This window comes from Crocuta crocuta, unplaced genomic scaffold (genome assembly GCF_008692635.1).
Source record: "Crocuta crocuta isolate KB4526 unplaced genomic scaffold, BGI_CrCroc_1.0 scaffold6, whole genome shotgun sequence".
Classification (NCBI taxonomy): domain Eukaryota; kingdom Metazoa; phylum Chordata; class Mammalia; order Carnivora; family Hyaenidae; genus Crocuta; species Crocuta crocuta.
In genome coordinates this window covers 6,140,600-6,163,557 of record NW_027531917.1, presented here as the reverse complement: position 1 = coordinate 6,163,557, position 22,958 = coordinate 6,140,600, and the positions used below count along the sequence as shown (strand labels likewise).

The window sequence follows — 22,958 nt, the reverse complement described above, 5'->3', positions numbered from 1 at the left end:
CTATACCAAATGTTTTTGAGGTTCTGGAACAGCAGGAGAGCTCAGCCTTTGGTGATAAAAATACAAAATGGTACAGCCAATTTGGAACACAATTTCACGGTTTCTTACCAAACTAAATATTATACCAAATGATCCAGCAATAATCCATCTAGATATATAACAACTGAGTTGAAACATCTTCCCACACAAACCTAGATGTGAATGTTTGCAGCAACATTATTTATAGTTCTAAAGGCTGGAAGCAATCAAGTTATCCTTCAATAGGTGAATAGATAAATAAATTATTATGCATTCATATAACGGAATTTTATTCAATAATAAAAATAAATGATCAAGCTATGAAAAACATAGATGCATCTTAACTACGTATTGCCAACTGAAAAGAGCCAGCCAGAAAATACAATGTGGTATATGATTCCAATTATGTTAATTTCTGAAAAAAGTAAAACAATGAGTTAAAAAAGTACATGTGTGGTTGCCAGAGATTTGGGGTAGAAGGGAGAGTTGAATAGGTGACATACAGGGGACTTCTGAAAGTAAAACTATCCCAAATGATACTGCAATGAGGAATCCATGACATTGTGCTTTTGTCAATACCCATAGAACTTTACAGCACATGGATTTAACCTAGATGTATGCAATTTTAGGAAGTTGGATGATCCCAGGATGGAATAAAGACTGTAGCACGGCAAGCTAAGTGCATTTCATATGTATCAAACAACGTCGCTGATGAGGTCAGGGTGTGTGCATGGGGAGATATGGTGACATAAGTAACTTTGGAAACAAGTGGGTAAAAGAAACTATAAATAAGCACTGTACTCTAGTTGATAAAGTTTTCCAGTGGAAAGCAATTATTATACTGCTATACATGTATATTGAAATTGAACAAATAATCAAATATATGGTCAGTGGAGGAAGCCAGGTTCTTATTGGCGAGGTAAGAATTTATAGATAAGCAAAAGGAGGCTAGAACAATACATGTGGTAAGAGATTAGAGTTGTGACCATCAGTATGAACTCATATTCAGTTTTATATAGATTTAGATAGTTACAAAAAATATTTATCGATGTGTATATAGACACATGTTAACATACACACATATATCTTCTTCTTCTGTCAGCTGAGCTGACCTAGAAGCAAGGACACCCCAGTAGCAAAGAGTATACCTAACACCAATATCTTAATTTCTAACACCATTTCCCAGTAAAAGAAACCAGACTTGAGCAGGGAACATATGTAATGAGATTGGAGCATCTTGTTGATTCAAATCAAAAAATAAATAAATAAAACCTACATTGATGGGGTGTGAAAAAGACATAGGAGCCACAGGGAACATTTCCCAATGGTCAGTGTTGGAACATTTGAGCAACAAAATAAAGCAATATTAAGCTAAAATCCGAAGTATAAAATAAATATCTATAAGTCTTTATTGAACATACATAAATTATTGAATAAATAAATAAATGAAATAGAAGAGACAAATCTCCCATACAGAATAATTCCAAATAATGTATGAAAACTACATGTCATATAGTATCTAAATAGGGTCCTAGACCAGAGAAAGGCACATTAGGTAGAAACTAAGAGACTCTGAATTAAGCATCAACCATAATTAAGGATAGTATATCAAAATTGTTTCACTTATTGTAACAAATATACCATATTAATACAAATTGTTAATAATCAGCAAAACTAGATGTGAAATATAGGAGAACTCTATATTATCTTCTTAATTTTTCTATAAATCTAACACCGTACTAAAATATTTCTGTTTAAATGAAATGAAGATTGGAAAAAGATATCACAAAGACATTAACTTTAGAAAAGCAGGAGAGGTTATACTAATAACACATAAATCATGAATTCAATTTATCTTGGACAGTTACATTTATGAATAAAGTTCATAAACATAAGGACATTATGATTTTAGTTTCTTGCTCTCTGTTCACTAGAATCTCTTCCATATACTATCTTGAAATCAACAAATTAAACTCCATAACATGTTTCCACATTATGTTGAAATTCTAAAGGTTAGATTTCATGATGAAATGTTCATGTCCCCACATATTCTCTTTTATGTTCTTGTAAATTTGCCAAGAAAAATACCTGAGGCTCACTCATTCCGAGAAAATAAAAAATGAAATACTGAAAATTTGCAGCAAAATTGTCTATTTTATGTGAAAGAGTAAAAAATTAGTTTCCCATTTGCAATAAGATATTTCTTATACTCAAAACTCAAGAAAAAGGAATTATCTAAGTGTATAAGCTATGGAAAATGATAACAAAGATAAAAAAATTTTTAAAAAGCCTTTTTAACCTATTCACATATAAAATTATCTTATTACAATACTTCTCACATTAAATATCACTGCGCTGAAGGTTATTTCAACTGCAAACCAAGAAATAATTCAAATCAGTATAGTATGTTCTTGTGTCTTAAGATATTATATCATTATTTTTCATTCTCTTTAATAAATTACTGGAAAAAATATTCTAACATTATTTTGTTTAATGATCAGTAGCTTCTAAAAAGTGTTCATTCCATAAGAAATTATTCCCCATTTCTACTTTAATAAGTAAAAATAAAATAACTTGTCTATTGTGTAATCTCATTTATTTTATTCACAATATCATCACTTCATGAATTATTGATATTTAATCAATGTAAATCTGAGTTTATTTAAAGAATGAGCATCCTTTTTATAGTAACTTTTAGATGTTCCCCTTAATATTTAGGAAATTAGAATAAAACAGCCTAAACATGGGGATGAGAATTAGGTTGACATGTATAAAATTTATGTTGATCACATTCTTAAGAAGTATATTTCACACTCATGTTTTAATTTTGAAGCTCACAAAATTGGTGTGATTACAATTATCTGCAATTTATATCCATTCTCATTTAATCTTATCATTTTTCCAATGAAAAAGCAATAAAACACCTCACCGATCCCAACCCTGCCCCATATAGAGTCAGTCACCACTGATTCCTCTGTACCTTTTCTGAGTAATGAGCAGTTTTGCTCTATAGAATACCACTGATATGAGGACAGAACTAACAGAATTGGCTTTATTTGAACTTTCTCTGGTACAAGCTGAAACCGTATTCTTAAAGCCTCTCACTGTGAGCTCTCAACATGGAAACACACTTTAGCCTCCCATTCACTGACACTCATGAATTTTCATACATTCTCCTACCAATTCCAGTTTCCTAAATTCAACAGTTTAATGACTAAATTAATTAAATTTACTTAAATTACAACGACAGTAATATGAAAAAGGTAATAACAAAATAAACTAGAAATATAAACACTTATATGGAGAGATATCATAAAAATTCACTGAGACATAAAGAAGGATAAAATAGGTATATAAAAATCATTCTGGGGGAGCCTGGCTCAGTTGGCTAATCATCAGACTCTTGACTTCAGCTCAGATCATGAAGTTACAGTTCATAGTTTTGAGCCCCACATTCAACTGTATGGTCAGTGCAGAGCCTGCTTGTGATTCTCTCTCTCCCATTCTCTCTGCCACTCCCCAGAAAACATGTTCTCTCTCTTTCTCTTAATCTCTCTCTCTTTCTCAAAATAAATAAATTTTAAAAAACCATTCTGTAAAATATTTCAAAGACAGAAACATAAAATACCAACAAATGAGTGTGGAAATTCATCATGATCCTTATCAAAATTCATTTTGTTTATTTTCTTGTTTTGCTTAGTTTAGCTTTTGTTATTTTTCTAGATTTTGGAAACTTAATAAAGGATTAGATTTTATCTAGTAAAATAAATACTTGTAAATAGCCAGGAAATTTATGTTTTAAATGTTGTTAAGGGGTCTTACTACATAAGATACTAAAAAAAGTATTGAAAATTATAGTAATTGAGGAATAATGGTTCACAATTGGATTCAACTGAAATAATCAGTAATTAATTTGAAGTAAAGTGAGTGTTTATTACATACTAAATAGTATATCACTCAATTCTTTTTCAGTTCCAAATTACTAATACAACATAACTCAAGTGTAAGGTTAAAGACGGTTTAAGTCAAAGTTTAAAGGGTGCTCAAATTATATCTTAGGCCACCAAGAAGAGATTTTTCTATCTCTCTTTCTCATCTCCTTTCTCTTTCCATAAGTCTCTGTACTGAGCCAGTTTTCCATTCAAGGTAGATATTATAGCATAATAATCTATTTCCTTACTCATATAAGTTCAGTTGGAAAATCATAAGAATTTCTTTCCCAGAATATTTAGCAAATGTCACACTATTTCTTTTTGATCAAATGGCAATACTGAAGCCAATTAATGGGCTGACAGAAGCCTTGTTCATTTGTTCTATAGATACAGTTTGGAGGTTGGGCTTTACTAGTAAGTCGTACAAGTTAAGTATTCCCCATATTGCTCCTCCCTAAAATAATTTTTGTCTCTTAAAATGATATGGCTAGCTTTGAAATTCATACATTCTAATTTTCAAGTTTAGTTTTATTATTTAATTGTGAAATCATAAAAAGGCTGAATTTCTCTCATGGAGTAAATGTTGTTGAAGTATGTGATGTAATACCAGAAGAACTGGAATCCAAAATGAAAGTAGATATATCTGTTTTGACTAAAGGGAAAGGACATTTCATATACAAATAGATCATGGGTAAATGTGGAGAAAAGTTGGTAGTTGGAAGCAGAAGGAATACTTGCTTAATGAACTAATCAGGAAGAAAGATTACATAATGGAAGTAAAGAGGAAATGATGAGGTAAAAATCTTGAAGAAAGAGTGAAGAGGACTGAGAAATTAAGTAGATGATGGAGTTGATCCAGTTGAAACTGGAGAACAAAAATTTTACTTGCAGGTAGGCACTTTATTATTAGTTATCTTATTTTATCTAAAAGGAACTACTTTGAGTTACTACCTAGACACAAACATGCTGTGTATTCTGCAGACCCTGAACAGCTGAACAAATGGATAGGAAAGGCAGTAGAATTGAGTAGAATGGCAAAAAGATTAATTGATGTCATATATTGTGGGAATGGGCTGGACAGAAGTTTGAAATGAAATAACATCTAGAAAAGGAAGTGGAGAGCTTGGTAGATCTGAAAAAATGGCTATTAATATTGAGACAATGATAGAGCAGCAAAACTTTTTTCGAAGAAAGCAATACTGATTTCCAAGCTGGAGAAATTTCAAGAAATGAATTCTGTATTGTGACCACGGATGGGAAAGAGCATGCTAAAGTGACATGTGAATAAAGATCATTCAAATGTAATTGGACTGTGCGAGAGTGTTAATGTGTCTTCTTCTACAACGTTTAACCAGTGTTGTAATGGAATGGTTCTATGAGAACTGATCACAAAAATTTAATCTAGCCCTAGATTCTTCACTCTCCATTTTCTAGTAATAGACTTTGAAACACTTTCAACTGCTGTTTAAAGTTTCACTTATGTGATAACTCACCCACTCATTCTTTAAAAAAAAAAAAAAGTATTAACGATCTTATTTGTCAGGCATTGTAATATACATGAGTGATATAAAAATAATATGACATGGTCTCTTTCTGAAAGAACAAAATGTATAGAAAGGATATTATGGCAGAAGAAATGGGGGGGATAGAGGGGAGGAAGACGGTACCAAGGAGAGCTCCATTCTCTAAAGTAACTGGAGGAAAAGGAGAAAGAAAAATAGATGTTTTACTCCTGAAAGAATTTTTTAAGGATGGGCTCTAAAACCATCAATTAAGATGAAATCCATAATCCTCTTAATCAAGGGGAAAAGAAATGCTTTGAATATCTGAAAACTACCTTAATCAGGAAAATTACTGGAACTGCTCTGATTAATATCATATTCAAATGATTATTAACAAGGAGCAATGTGGTGCATTAACATAACATTTTGAAATATGAAATTCAATGTATTTTTATATTCTTAGGAATGAATACTGGGAATTTATAGGATTTAAATCTGGGAACATAAACATAACTTAAACTTAATGCTAACACTTGCTATAAAAACTACTAGTAAAATACTCCATATCATTCTAGAACATATACATCACTCTCTTTTTGCAGTATTTTCCATCTGTGTGTTATTCAAAGAATGATAAAAATATTTAGTTATCCCAACCAAGGAATCCTGATAACTAAAATGTAATTCCTAATTTCACAAAATCTAGCTAGTATGCATTTATTCAAACTTTTCATTTACCAGTATTCATCTCCATAAATCGACTGTCTTTGCTGAACTAGGATAATGTGTATCCAGGTTCTGTTGCTGCTAAGATCCTGGCATTTCTGGACATGTTTGATTATCTCTTAGGAAGCTTTTATTTATATAGAGGTCTTAGGGCAGGAAGAGATAGACACAACAAACTTGACCTGATATCAAGCCTTAGTCTTCTGAGTTAAAAAGAAATTTTATATATGATACAGTAACTATCACACAGGTTTAATATTTAGCTTACACTTCAATGGAGTTATCTCTCAGTTGTGTAGTAAGCAGAATAGAAATAAAAAGCCAAAAAAGATTGTATACTGAACTCTAAAACTTTTGTGTATACTCAGAACTTTTTTGAGATCTTTCTAATAATATTTAAAAAAAATACTTCTCCATATATCTTTCAAGAAATAGGTTATACTATGCAACAGATAAACACAGAAATCATTCTGATGTGAGTTGGGAAGTCTTTGTCCAGTTTACAGCTAGAATATTTAGATTATATGATCTCCTGGGTCATAATATTAGGGAAGAGAAGAAAGATGGCATACTAGCTCTTAAGTTTTGGCCCAGAAGTGCCATATACCACCTTCACCCATAATTCAGTCTCATAATTCAATCACAATGTTTCAGTTAACTTCAAGGGAAGCTAGGAAGTGAAGGTGTTCTCAGAAGCCCAGGAAAAATAAATAGATCAATAAAACAGGATTTGGTGAAAGCTGACCTCACACCAATCTGCCACATTGATGCAGGTTAATGTTTACTTTCAGCATTAGGTGTCAGGATGTCAGCAATTTTTCCCAGAGGGTACTAGGTTAGCAGGTGATTCTGGAGGGCAGTGGCACAGGTTAAAGTACAAAGTTAAGTACCACTGGAGTAACAGCTGAACTCTACAGGAGCGGACATATCTATGGGAGGAAGGGAGACATCCCTATACAACAGAAGCACAGTGGTCAACAGAAGAAAAATTATGATGCCTGTACTATGAAGCATGCTAATCAGCACAAGTAGACTTGTGAGGATGATAACAATATAAAATTAAGGAAAATATGCTGACGAGAAAGGGAGAAACTAAGATTACACATTTATTTTATCCTTTCTTGTATTTCTACTTTTGTTCAACTTTTTAAAGTGGCCCTATTTTTAATACTCGGCCTGGTGCAATCAAAATAAACATTGGAATTTTGACATTTTTATTGGTGAACTTGAGATGAGTCATATTTAGGCAGTTTATCTTTGAATTTCCAGCTTGGAATGCTCTTGTTGTGTTCTATTCTATTATGTTCTACAAATATTTGTTGTTTCTTTTTATGTGGAAAGCATTACTAAAGGCACTGAAAGAAATAGTTAAATAAATGTTTCTTACCCTCAGGAACATTCAGACAAATAGAATGGTGAGTTAAATTCACAAATAATTATGAAATAAAACAAACAATAGTAAGTGCAATAAATGTGGTACAAAGTAATGTAGAAAATGAACAGAGAACACATCTAATTCGGGAAAAAGGAAAAACTGAAAACCAATCTTCTAAAAAAAATATTACCTTCTCTAAATTTCCATCCCAACAATTCTAGTGAATGTAACCATAAGCTTTGTAGGAATTAACAAATCAATTCCTTATCTCTCAAACCCCAGGTAATAATCTCCCACTTCCTGTTGAACACATCTACTATCATCTTTCTCCATCCTCCTGACTGCTACTAGCACCATTGTTTTTCCAGTCAACTGGCATAAAACCAACTTGTTTTTAATTTTCTGTTATGTATAATTCTCTATATTCAATTAGTTGAAATTCACTTTTCCCCTTTTACATCCTACCTTATCATAATTTGTCATTATCTCCCTGCTGTATCTTACTATAATATTATTTCTCTCTGTGCTCTCTGGTTCCCCTCTTAATGCTCTCTCTTGATGCATCCTATATCACTGTAGTCAGCCACCAATTTGGCCTTTCAATGCCCTAGCCTCTCTTAACCAAATGGAATGTTAAATTATTCAGAATCTATTTGGTTTATGATGCTTCATTCTATCTAATATTACGCTGTTTTGCTTGTGACTGACAATTCCTTGCACCTGTTAGGTACATTTTGAGCTGAAATGAATTCTATAAACTACACCACTTGAATCTGAAAAAGAAACTGTGAAGCCAGTGGCAAAATGATACCAAAACACTTCTTGAATAGCTTCTCCAACATTCTAAACTGTATAATTTAGATAATGATAATTAGACTGTATCAGTGGCATATTTCCAATTTAAAATATTTCTCACTGCTAATACTTTTTAATAATATGATCCACTAGAATGATAGACTTGGTTTCCAGCAGGAACAAAAAAAGGAATTTTTCTACTTGGATCCAATAGTTTCTTCTGGCCCTTCAAAATTATAGAAGCTTTAGAAATAGAAAAAGTTCCTATTTACCACTTTATAACAAAGAAATGTTGTAACATTATTAACTCAAGGACAGCTTGCCAAGTCCCATCAGACCTTGCAGAGAAAGGTCAAAATTATTTATACATTATGTTATGCTCTAATATTAGTAATAGGTTAAGGGGAAGCAACTATTTAAGAAAAAATAGACTTTTTAAAGATCTCCAGTGGAAGTACTGCCAAGGAAAAAAATTATGGGATCATAGAACTCTAGTAAAAATGTCAACTTGCCTGTTTCAGTGTTTTATACATTGGTTAGTAGTTGTGCCAGGATATCTTTTCACAACGGAAAAGAATAAATTATGCCACCATTATGTGAAATATATGGACCCCCACAGAGAATGCTTTCCTTTATAGATCCTGGTGCACTGTGGCCTCAGTTCAGCTCATAAAACATGGAACTGTCAAAACATCTTATGATTAGTAGTGAAGTATATTTTGAGTATTTCAGGGGGAGTACTTGGTTTATTATTCAAAGTAAAGATTATATTTCAAGGGAAAATGTCTAATACTAGAAACAATAAAATTATGTTGTATGATATTATATATTGTCTTTTTGGCAGAAAGTAGGTTCATTCATTGTCTCTAAACATATTTAAAATTTTATGAGATTATTATAACAACATAAAACACAAAAGCCTAAATCACCAAAGCTTTTAGTTTATAAAAAAAAAAAATGAAATCTGGAAAACCTCCTTTTCTCTGGGCCCATGATCTTTACCACTTTAAAGAACTATAATTAAAGAATTTTATAATTGATAGTTTATATATACATATATATGGGTGTCTGTGTATATTTATATACATGTGTATATATATATATATATATATACACACACATACACATAAACAATCACTATTCAGTCCTTCTTATATAGCAGTTATCAGTAAAATGGTGAGAATGATCTAATAGCAAATAACAAGTACCTAATGGTGAAATGAGATTGTGGAATATAATTTTATCTTATGAAAAAGATGGTATATGAGGCCAAAGTCAGCAACAGGTACAAGCTTGCACTGGCAGGGACTCTGTCATAAGCAATGGTCAGGATCCCAGAATGAAGAACTGGAATCAAAGAGAGCTATAAGGACACATTTATTCCTTAACAGAAATATTTATCGAACACCTACTGGGTGCATTTCACTTCTCGAAGTAGTAAGGCAAGAACAGTAAATAAAGCAAAAAACAAACAGAAAATACATTCTTAGGGGGTTTACATGACACTGAAGAGAAAGTAAACAAATTTACAAATACATGATATAATATCTGGCAATAATAAAGCCATAAAGAAATAGAGTTGGCTAAGGGATAGATGACTTTCTAGTAGTTCCTGTGAATCAGGGATGCTGGAGAGGACTGGAAAACCAGAGGAGTAAGCAATGTCAGGCTGTTTCCTTTCCGTTCCTAATAGTGTCAGCTTCACAGTGTTTTTTATCCTCGTAGTGACAACTGAAACCAGCAGCAGCAGTTGATCCCAGTTTGTTATCTTTCCAACAACCCCAGAAATAATCACCTTGGGTTCCCTCAGAGACAACATGACCACAGCTAGCATATTCTACATGGTCCTGTCCTCACATTGCCTGCCCCCAACTTCCCAACACTAGGACCGGCCAAGCAAGTCTGAGATCTGTAAGTTTGAGATCCAGCTTACAGTGTCCCTCTCATGCTTTTAATTTTTAACAATTCTAAGGGTTCCACAACTCCCAGGAGGGATACCTACTTTCAGCAATTACTACCTCCATGATATCTCAGCATTCTTTTTTTGCCCTTTTTCTCAGTTCTTCAATATCTAGTTTCCATTATGTTTTATTTTTTATATTAAATTCACTGAGTTAAAATAACTGGTGTTACTTCCATCTCCTAACTGAACCATCAATGATATACTTCTCAAATACAAATATATCATTTGTCTTCTCAGTTGCTCCCTGTGTATATGTGTACACACACAAATATACACACAGATACACAAAGACACAAACACTCAGTCACACACATGCACACAAGGTTGCCTCTTCCACTGTTCCTTATTGTTCACACCACAATCATACAACCCGTTTTGCAAGACAGAAACCAAAACACTGTTCTTAAAAACTTTATCTCCACTACAATTCAGTTAAGTTTCCTCTTAAATTTCTCTACACTCATTTTTTCTACATCTTTACTTCCACTTCACTGATATATGCCTGCCATCTATATGTACTGTTCTTTACCTGATCCACAGTTATGGCAACCCAATTAGATATTCTTATTCATTCTCTGTCAATCTTTAATCGATAGTGAAACCATTAAACACCTAAATTTAGTTAATGCAATCACCCTCAATCCTCACTCCCTTCTTTTTGATACAAACTAACATCTTTAACATCACCTGTAAAAGCTTGAAGCATCTGGCCCTTATCACTGCCAGTTCATCTTTCCATTTGTACTACCTACATTTTGCACTTCATCATGCTTAATCTTCATTTAATTTTTTTTTATTTTTTTAATGTTTTATTTGTTTTTGAGAGAGAGATAGAGACAGCATGAGCAGGGGAAGGTCAGAGAGAGAGGGAGAAACAGAATCTGAAACAGGCTCCAGGCTCTGAGCTAGCTGTCAGCACAGAGCCCGATGCGGGGCTCGAACCCACAAGCTGTGAGATCGTGATCCAAGCCGAAGTCGGATGCTTAACCGACTAAGCCACCCAGGCACCCCTCATTTAATTTCTTGATTGTTCCAGGCATCATTCAGAGATTCTATAGATAATAATTCTTCTAATTGGAATGTCCTTTTTCCCCCTCAAAGGATTAATTATCCATGACTTGATCCTGCATACCTTAGCTCAAATGCTTCTTCCACATTGAAGCTTTATTCTAAATCCCCTCATTACATTCAGTCTTCTTATTAAAGGCTCTCATAATATCACTTATACTTCTTCTAACTCCTACTCATTGCTCATTCTAAGTTTCTGGGCTTGAGTCCTTAGTTGATGCATGGAGAAGGCTGAGCTAAAATGCCAGGAAATTAATTCCTCAGAAAACAACCCCCAAACAATGAAAGTTGGCAGATAAATAAATCAGCCTTTTTTGCCCTTAGGTAGGACAACACTTATATTTTGAAAGCTCCCAGAGATATTCAACAGAAGTACATTGAAATTGTCCATAATTAGAGTCTGATCACTAATTTAGCCAATATATTCTTCTCTTTTTTGTCAGTCTGCCATTCCAGTATTGGTATTTCCGGGGAGCATCTTGCAAACAATCTACTTGCACTCAAATTTTTGTCTCAAGTTTACATCAGGTAGAACCTAAAACTAAGACATTATCTGTTGTGAGGTCTTTGCCTAAATGTCAGGGGGCTATTGGTAGTCAGTTCACACTAAAGTAATGTCATAAAAAGTGATGGGAATTTCTGGGAGCTTGAGGAATACTTTAAAGACCTGATACTCAACTGGAGGTGATTTTGCCTGCCAGGGGATATTTGGCAACACTTAGCAACACTGTTACCACTAGTTGAGGAACTACTGACATTTACTAAGTATAGGTTAAGAATGCTGCTAAGCATGGGGTGCCTGGGTGGCTTAGTCGGTTAAGCGTCCGACTTTCGCTTAGGTCATGATCTCGCGGTTCGTGGGTTCAAGCCCCGCGTCGGGCTCTGTGCTGACTGCCAGCTCAGAGCCTGGAGCCTGTTTCAGAGTCTGTGACTCCCTCTCTCTCTGACCCTCCCCTGCTCACGCTGTCTCTCTCTCTCCTAGAAATAAACAAAAAAAAAAAAAAAAAAAAAAAAAAAAAAGAATGCTGCTAAGCACTGAGAGTCGATCATATTTCTGAGATACTCACAAATCAAAGCTTTATAATTATTGTATTAGAAAAGAAGAGCAGCACCTGGGTGGTTCAGTCAGTTAAGCGTTCAGGTCTTGATTTGGGCTAGGGTCATGATCTTACAGTTTGTGGGTTTGAGCCCTACATCAGCCTCTGCGCTGACAGTGCAGAGCGTGCTTGAAATTCTCTTTCTCCCTCCCTTTCTCTCTCTACTGGTTCGGCACTTTTACTTTCTCTCTCAAAATAAATAAATAAAACTCAAGAAAGAAAGAAAAGAAAAGAAGAAATGTCTAAAACCAAAAACCTTAAGTATCTCCTTAAGGAGATAAAAATGAGGAGAAAAGTATATCTAAAATAGGCAGAAGGAAGAAAATAATAAAGAGCAGAAATGGTTGAAATTAAAAACAGACTAATGACTCATAACATTAACAAAGCCAAATTTTCTTTTTAAATATATAAACAAAATTAGTAATCACCTCTGCTGGGAGCCATTTCTGAACTCAGTAGTGAGAAAACTCCTTGTGAGGTTACAGCAGGTTTGCATGGCCTCTTGCAGTCAGATGATGGCCAATATCCACCCCCACTCAATTATTTCTGCTTGAGCACTGATCCCCAAGGTACCCTATTCATTGGTATTGGGAGTGACTTGTCCCCTTATTCTGGCCCTGGTATGATGTTGCACCTTGTGAAGGAACTTATTGTAGGAAATTCTTCTTTTGTGATCATGGGAACAGACATCGTGTCTCTGGCAGGTCCTGTTTTCTGCGGTACTTCCTTTGAGGTATAAACAGGCTAATGACCCTTACTCATAAAGAACTGACTTGTGCATTTCTGTTTCTACTGTTGCGTTAGTCCAAGAGGTTCCTACAGCTCAACATGTAAATCAACTAACCAAAAATGTTTCTCATGCCCTAGCTTTTCAAGAAATCATAGACAAAAAACTAGACACAAAGATAAATGCACTCGAAGAGGCAATTCTATGTATTGGAAATGAGCTAAACTCTTTAAAGTACGGTTGGCTCTCCGGTACCATAAGGAAAATAACAGGACAATTAAGTCTTGCCTGGAGACAAAGAGCCTAATTGAGAGAGAAGAAACAGTTAAGGGCAGAACATAAGTTACTACATATACCTTTGCTAACTGGTAATGTACAGCAGTCTCTTCCCTAAGGTCTACATTCCACAAACACCTTCTCCTACCCTGCCAGCCATGATGAGGATGGACAATAGCATCTACAACTTAACCTATCACTTAATCTTAGCGTTATTAAAATGTGTACATTATTCTGTTTNGCCGAAGTCGGATGCTTAACCGACTGAGCCACCCAGGCGCCCCAAACTCCCTGTTATTTCTTACCCAACTTCACTATAACTGGGGTCGTTCTGCAAGAATATTTCTGTAAAACCTGTTTCTGTACACTTTTCAAAGCATCTTATAACAGAGAACTATCCATTGTAAAAATTCCATTTTCTGATGCCATGTTATCATTTGACCTTTAAATAAAGACACCAAAACCTGACAGGACAGAGATGCCTGCCTAGTGATCAGAAAGAATATTGGGGTTCCCTCACTCTCTCTCGCTGACACCGTCTATCCTTCAGGGACCCCTGGACTGGCTGGACTGGACTCTGGCACACTTCACTATAATAATCAAGAGACTAAGATGAAAAACAAATAATCCAGTGAAGAAATGGGCAGAAGACATGAACAGATACTTCTCCAAAGAGGACATCCAGATGGCCCACATACACAAGAAATGATGCTTAGCGTTCCTCCTCATCAGAGAAATACAAATCAAAACCACACTGAGATACCACCTCACTCCAGGCTAAAATGAACAAATCAGGAGACTCTAGATGCTGGCAAGGATGTGGAGAAATGGGCACCCTCCTACACTGTTGGTGGGAATGTAAACTGGTGCAGCCCGTCTGATAAACAGTGTGGAGGTTCTCAAAAAATTAACAATAGAACTCCCCTATGACCGAGCAATAGCACTGCTAGGAATATACCCAAGGGATACAGGAGTGCTGATGCATAGGGGCACATGGACCCCAATGTTCATAGCAGAACTCTCAACAATAGCCAAAACATGGAAAGAGCCTAAGTGTCCATCAACTGACGAATGGATCAAGAAGATATGGTTCATCTATACAATGGAATACTACAATGGCAATGAGAAAGAATGAAATCTGGCCATGTGTGGCAACATGGATGGAACTTGAGGATGTTGTGCTGAGTGAAATAAGTCAGGCAGAGAAGGACAGATACCATATGTTTGCACAAATAGATGGATTAGGAGGAACTTAATGGAGGATCATGGGGGAGGAGAAGGGGAAAAATAGTTGGAGAGAGGGAGGGAGGCAAACCATGAGAGACTCTTGAATACTGAGAACAAACTGAGGGCTGATGGGGGTGGAGGAGAGGGGAAAATGGGGGTTATGGGCATGGAGGAGGGCACTTGTTGGGATGAGCACTGGGTATTATATGGAAACCAACTTGACATTAAACTATTTAAGAAAAAAAAAGAGAGAATAAGAGCAAGAACTGAAATTAATAATATCCAGAATGAAATCAGGGATATCACTACATCTCATACAGACATTAAAAAGATAATAGGTAAAAACTATGAAAAATTCTATCCCAGAAACACTTTGACATTAAATGAAATGGAAAATATTTTCCCAGTGCAAGTTACAAACATTGACACATGAGAAAATAGAAAGTCAGAGTAGCCCAGTTACTACTTAAGAAAACAACTCACACTGAAACATGACCATATAAAGAAAACTCCAGGTCCACATGATTTCCCTCATGAATTCTAACCAGCATGTCTTGAAGATATTTCACTAATTGTACAGACTCTTCAGAAAATAGAAGATAAGGAAATACTTACAAACGTATTACATGCAATCAATATGACCTAATAATAGACATTAAATTTTTTTAAAATTGCAGACTGATATCACTTATGAATGTCGATTCAAAAATACTTAACAAAATGATAACCAAAAGTGTCTAGTAGGAAATAAAAAGGATAACAAACCATGAAGGCAATTCTGCTTTAACAGTTGAAAATCTGTGTTCAGCAGGCATACCATTAAGATAGTAAAGAAGAAAAGTCATTTGTTCATTGCAGTAAATTAAGAAAAGGAATTTGTCAAAATGCATTATCTTTCCATGATAAAAATTCAGAATCATAGGAGTAGACAAAAGCTTACTTCAATTGATAAAGAACCATACATGCAAAACTTACAGTCAACATCACAATTAAAAGGTAAATATTGAATAATTCTCCTCCCATGATCAAGAAAAAAGCAAAGGTGCCCATTTTCACCCCTTCTATTGAATCCTGCACTGGAGTCCTTAAGAATTGCAATTAAGCTAGAAAAAGAGTTAAAAGGCAATCAAAAAAACAAACCAACAAGCAAACAGAACTCTCCCCCTACAAATAGCAATTGTTTATGAGGCAATTGTGATTATTGAGAAATTAAAAAAAAAAACTGCTACTAAAACTCATAAAAGAATTGAACAGTGTCTTGGGGTGCATCACCAATACAAAAAGAAAAACCTTGTACTTACTTTCACTATCTAACAATTGAAAAATAGATGATTTTTAAATTTCCATTTACAATTAGTTCATATCCAAAAAAAAATCCCCACCATAAAATACTTGGGCAAAAGTTTAATCAAACATAGGTGAGATTTCTAAACTGAAAAATAAAGGCATTTCTGTAAGGAATTAATAAAGACAAACAAATGGAGATGTACATCATGTTCAAAGACTGGTAGACATAGTACACTTAAGATACAAATTCTGAATTAATCTACAGATGTAACACTATCCTAATCATAATGTCAATAGATTTCCCCCCAAAATTTGACACACTGATACCTAAATTTGCATGGATAAAAAGGAATATTAAAGAATTCCTGAAAACAAAGGATGAAATTGGGCAACATACTTCATGGCTTTAGGACTTATTATAAAGCTACAGTAATCAAGACTGTGGTACCAGCATAAAAAATGACAAACAGGTCAGTAGAGCAGAAGAGAGAGACCAGAACTACATCCATGTTTTTATTGTCATTTGTTTTTTTTTTTTTCAGCTTTATTGAGATATAACTGACATATAACATTGTGTAAGTTTTAAGGTAGACATGTTAGTTTGATATGCATATATTATAAAATAATTACAACCAGAGTGTTAGCTAACAATTTCATCATAGCTCATAATTACCTTATCTCTGTGTGTGTGTGTGTGTGTGTGTGTGTGAATGTCTGCATATGGTTGAGAACACTTAGGATCTATCCACTTAACTACTTTCAAGTATGTATTACAGTATTATTAACTATACTGACCTATTGTACATTAGTTCCCTAGAACTTATTTATCTTAAAGCTGGAGTTTGTACTCATTGACCAATATCCCCCCACTTCTCCCCATTGCCAAGCAATACAATATTTAAAGAAATGAATTTACAAGTAGTGCTGGAACAATTGGATATATGTACAATAAAAATGAATATTGACTCCTAATGAAGGCCATAAGCAAACATTTGAAATGAGTCATAAATCTGAAAATTAAACCTGTAAAGATTTTTAGAAGAAAGCATATAAAGTGTCATACCTATTGAGAGCAGGCAAAGGTCTATGAGAGAAATGTCAAAGTGATGACATTAAAAAATAACATTAAGAAAATGAAGGATGATTCAAAGAACCAAAAGGATAATCCAAAGAACAAAAATGTTCACCGGCCACATAGCTGACAAAAGGATGATATCCAGGATATATACAGAGGTCTATACACCTCAACACTTTTTTAAAAAGGAAAATCAATGTAGTAAATACCCCAAAAAGGACATACACATTGTCAATAGCATCTGAAAAATGCTCTACATTATTTGTTATGAGAGAAATAAAAAATAAACCCCACAATGAGATCTCACTACACACCTATCAGAAAGGCAAAAAAATAGAAGCAGACAGGCATTACTAAATATTGGGAAGAATGTGGAACAATTAGAACTCTCATACATCATTGGTGGAACTGTGAAATGGCAAACCACATTTAGAAAAAGTCTGGCAGTTTCTTTTTAAATCATTTTTAAAAGTCTAACTAAAGCAAAACAATCAAACTAACAAAAAATTGTTATCCTATATTACAGCAATTCCAGTCCTAGGTACTTACCCAAAGAATTTGAAACATATAATCCCAAAAGATTTTTTTACAGGAATGACCCTCACGACTTTATTCAAAATAAAAAACCTGGAAACACTCCAGGTGTCCATCAACAAGAAAATGGCTAAACAACAATGATGTATTCATACAATGGAATATTATCAAGAGTATAAAAGAACAAGTTATTGATACATGCAACAAACTGGATCAATATGAAAGGTATTATGCTGCGAGTTCTATTAACTAAAACTGTACAGTACTGACACATGAATAGACAAGCAGATTGTTGGAAGAGAATAAAGGTCCAGAAATAGATCCAACTGTATATAGAAATTTATTATATCTCACATGATAAAGGTGGCATTTCAAATTAATAAGGCAAAGAAGGACATTTTAATAAATGGTGCAGGGACAACTGGTTAGCCATTTGGAAAAAGATAAAATTAGATCCATACTTCACCACATACTCAAGAACTTAATTCCAAATGGATCATCGATTTAAATATAAAAAAATGGAGCCTACAAGTACTAGAAGAAAACATATATGAATTCCTCTTTAATTTCAGCATCAGGAAAAGACTTTCTAACCATAATTCAAAATCCAGAGACCTAGAAATAACAGCTAATTTTACTGTGCAAAACAAAATAAGAAAAGCCACCATAAACAAAGTCAAAAGACAACTGACAAACTGGAAAGTATGTATTGTAAGCTTGTGATACAAATTCCAGATGAAGGGTTAATTTTCCTAATATGTAGAGAACTCTTAAAAGTTGGGAATGCTGAATCAAAACCCCAACAGAAAATTAGGAGGATACAAAAACAATTCATATTAAAGGTATAAAAATATCCCTAAACATATGCAAAGATATTTATTCTCACTCACGGAGAAATGTAAATAAACACATCAATGAGACAGCATTTCTCATTTATCAGATAGGTGAAAATTAATAAGATTGACACCCTATTCCATTGACAGAGTTTGGGAAACCTAGCAGTCTCATACACTGCTTCTGGGAAGGTAAATGCTAGAACCTTTCTGGACATAAATTTCATATAAGCTAGCACAATTACATTTTTTGATCCAGTAAATCTAGGGATTTACTCTGTTTACACACAACTCCAACAAGGTGAAAAATGCATACATACAAGCCTATTCATTGCAACATTATTTATAATTGCAAAATTTTGAAAACAATCCAAATGCCCATACCCAGAAGAATTATTAAATAAACTATGGAACCCACACAATGGAGTATTATGCTTCTGTAAAAAGAATGAGGAATGTCTCTATAGACAAATGTGGAGTGATGTCCAGGATGGATATATTGTTAAGTGGAAAAGCAAAATACAAAGTCATATGTATAATAAGCTACCTTTCATGTAAGGGAAAAGGAAGAAATAAGAATATATATGTCTATTTGCTCACTAATTTAAAAAAAAAAAAAGCAAGAAGAAATTAAATTGATTACCAGTAAGGTATGAGTGGAGACTGGGTAGAAAGATTAGGGAATGCAAACAGGATTATGCTTTTCTCACTTAAGCATAAGCAATAATAAGTACAACTTTCTTTACAAAATCTAAGAGCAAATGATTAATTAAAGGTGCTTTCTCCTTTTATCTGCTAATATTATAACATATATTCCAAACAGTATATAGAGTTTTTCTTCCTTATTTCTCTTCTCTGCATTAAATAAAACTTTAAATGTCCATTTGACTTTACTGAGACATTTTAGTTTTTTTTCTTTTTCCTAGAGACCTCAATTCATTCAGGAGTATAGCTTTCATGACAAAAATTGCTCCCCTATTCTGTCTTACTTTTACAAAATACTTCTAAAAAATCAAAGGCTCTGGAGTCAGACTCGAGTTTGAACACCGGCTATTACTGAGGATCTTTATTTTCTTCACATAGAGTTTGGAAGACAAGTTAAATAATATGTAAACTATCCAATACTCAGGAAAAGTATCCAGAAAATGATTTTCCTGTCTTTCCAAATTACTACATACCTTAAAGAATTAAATGTATGACTCTCAGGGCACCTGGGCGGCTAGTTGGTTAAGCGTTCAACTTTGGCTCAGATCATGATCTCACATCTTTTGGCTCCAGCCCCATGTCAGGCTTTGTGTGGACAGCTCAGAGCCAGAAGCCTGTTTCAAATTCTGTCTCCCTCTCTCTCTGCCCCCTCCCACTCATGCTCTGTCTCTCTCTGTCTCAAAAATGAATAAACATTAAAAATATTTTAAAAAATAAAATAAATGTATGATTCTCAGCAGATTTGCTCACTAAAGTAATTGCATGGATTGTTCAAGTAAAATTAATTGGATGATTTTTTTAATTCTACTTATTTTGGCCTAAAAAACAGTTTACTTGAAAATGTGACAATTGAGACAATTCTTAGATATTAAAGACAATACATGTTAATGTTTAAACAAGATTTTAAAAACGTACAGGACTGATGTTTAATAAAGAGAACATTCGAAGATGTTTAAGTTTTATTTCCTTTTTGGTCAAATTTTTAAAAATCATTTTTTTAAGCAAGAGAAAACTCAACTTTAAGAGGTTATCATCTGTGTGCATATTTATCTCACAAATTCCTTCTTTCTCAGGTCAGTAATGAACACTACTTGTGAGAAAATATATCTGTTCTTAGTAAATCATTGGACTTTATATGCATGCTTTAAGAACACATACTTAAGGTGCTTCTTCAATATTTCAACTGGAGTTTAAGTCCACTGCTTCTTTAGTAAGTGAACAGTCACTTGACAACTGAGATTACTTTTATGGACATTTTATTTCCAGCTAAGTCTTACACATCTGTTCTACTCACAGATTACAGTTTCAAAATGATTGTAATTCAGAATTTGACAATAAAAGAGTAAGATTAAGGGATTTAAATGTAACTATATGATCTTTGTTCATGTGGCATATATTCATAAGGCCTCCTCAGGTTTAAGATGTAAAATTATGATATATGTTCTCTTTATTTGTAAATTAGATTCACCATAAAAGAGTCCTATGATTATTACGTATTTGTGATTATCCAGATGTCAGTGTAGGATTATATTTGAGATCAAATTTATTAAGGTGAACTACTCAAAATACAGAAAAATGAATCATTCTTTGAACTATCTTTCTCTTCTATATAATGTCATGAAAAGAGGCTGATTCACATCACCAAAGGGAAAAAAAATAATTGAGATGACAATGATCCTTTGGCCAATAAGACTTTAGTCTTCAATGGCACTTACACAAATTGAATTGTACTAAAATTTAATTTGGAATATAATTATTGCTGAGACATGAGTACTTCATTTAAGCTATGTTAATTGACTACAGAATTTTGCCAGTACCTACTGAATGAATGAGTGATAAGAGATTAGAATTTTGTTCATGTATAAAGCTGCTTCTACAAACTTTTAAAAGTACATACTTCTAAATATTTTGTTTCTTGGAAGGGGTTTAATCAAATATTGTAGCATAAACCTCTTCAATAACATGGAAAATACTTTTCATTATTTAGCCTTCACCTGTAACACCCATCTGTTCAATTAGAATTCTACTCACGTATGCACTAAGGTGTAAAGTGTAAAGTGTCCTCACAAGTGTAAAGTTACCAACATGACACTTCATGTTTTCAGTTAGTATAACAAACCATGCAGCATATTAAAATCAGTAAAACATGTTTCCTATCTAAGAATAATACATTACCAATGATATGATCAGGAGCTCAACTACATTTTAAGCATCAGGCAAACTTACATTATAATGTGTGTGTGTGTGTGTGTGTGTGTGTGTGTGTGTTGAATAGTTCCAAAATATTTTGAAAACTTAACTTCTCTGGATCATTTTATTGATAGGTGGACATTACAGACCTTACCCTGGAATTTAGTTAATCTTTTTAAGATGAAAAAAGTCATTTATACACACATGAACTTAGGAATATAGGAATCAAAGTATTAAAAAAATCACTTCTGAGACATAAAAGGAATCTCTGAAACTTCTTTTTAAAGTTTATATATTTTTGAGAGACAGAGAGTTGGGGAGGGGCAGAGAAAGAAGAAGTCAGAGGATCTGAATTGGGCTCTGGGCTGACAGCAGAGATCCCCAGTCTGCGCTTGGACTTTTGAACTGTGAGATCATGACCTGAGTGGAAGTTGGATGTTTAACCAACTGTGCCACCCAGGCATCCCTGAAACTTCTAATTTAATTCTCAATTCAGAGTTTCCATGCATTCCAGAATATCTCCAACAAGTATTTAACAAGCCTGTTTATGAGTCTACATTGATAGGAACCTTATCTTTCTATCCAGTAGGAGCATGATTGTGTAAAATTGAATTTTTAAGTATATTTTTTAATGTTTATATAGTTATTTTGAGAGAGAGAAAACACCAGCTGGGGAGAGACAGAGAGAAAGGAGAGACAGAATCCCAAGTAAGCTCTGTGCTATCAGCACAGAGCTCGAACACACAAACCATGATATCATGATCTGAGCCGAAATCAAGAGTCCGACACTTAACCAACTAAACTGAGCCACCCAGATGCCCCTAAAGCACAGATTGACTTGCAAATTTTAGTCACACAATATGTAAATAAATGTTGAACTGAGTAAATTTTTCTTTGTTTTAAAAGTGGTGCATATATTTAATATGTTCCAACCTGAATGTTACAAAGTTTGTTGATCCATCCATCTGACTCCATTATCTTCAATTTGTTTCTTTATATCAGGAAAAAGATCTTTAACTGAGATAGAAATCTGAAGATTCCTTTGTTCTAGGTTTGGAACTGTTTTGCTTTGGAATGTTCTTCCCTCTGGGTGCTTAGTTTCATTTTAGCTTAAGGGAGAAGGCCAAAAACAAACAAACAAACAAACCCTATCGGGCTTTATTCAATATTACTCAGTTTCTAATTTGGCTAACTTCTGACCACAAGAAAAAAAAAAATCTTTTCAAATATCTTGTAAAGTTTCAGCTAGGACCAAAAGTAAACATTCCTGACAGTATTGAATAACTCCAAAGGATACTATCTTCCCAAGATCCAGAGCCATCTGGTCTAGGTCTCCAGATTGCTGACTTACCCTGCAGATCTCAGGATTGTCAGCCTCCATATTCCTGTGAGCCAATTCCTTACAATGACTCTCTTTTATTGGTTCTGTTTCTCTGGAGAACCCTAGTAATATAGCAGTGAAAGAAAGTTGTGGAACAATTCTCTGTATGAACTAACTAACTAACTAACTAACTAACTAAATAGAAAACCAGTAACTTGGATGTATGTATGTTTATTTCCAATAACATACACACTGTGATCAAGTGAGATTATTCTTAGGAATATAGAAAACACCCTTTTTATGAATT

General features: G+C 33.9%; 1 long non-coding RNA gene across 1 annotated transcript in view; it reads right to left on the bottom strand.

Moving 5' to 3' along the window:
- LOC144240586 (uncharacterized) overlaps nucleotides 1-22,740 on the bottom strand; it is an 82,567-nt gene extending 59,827 nt beyond the window's left edge. The window contains exon 1 of the long non-coding RNA XR_013337766.1: nucleotides 22,682-22,740. This is a non-coding gene — a long non-coding RNA (uncharacterized LOC144240586). The remainder of the gene's footprint in view (nucleotides 1-22,681) is intronic.
- Nucleotides 22,741-22,958: the final 218 nt, after the last annotated feature.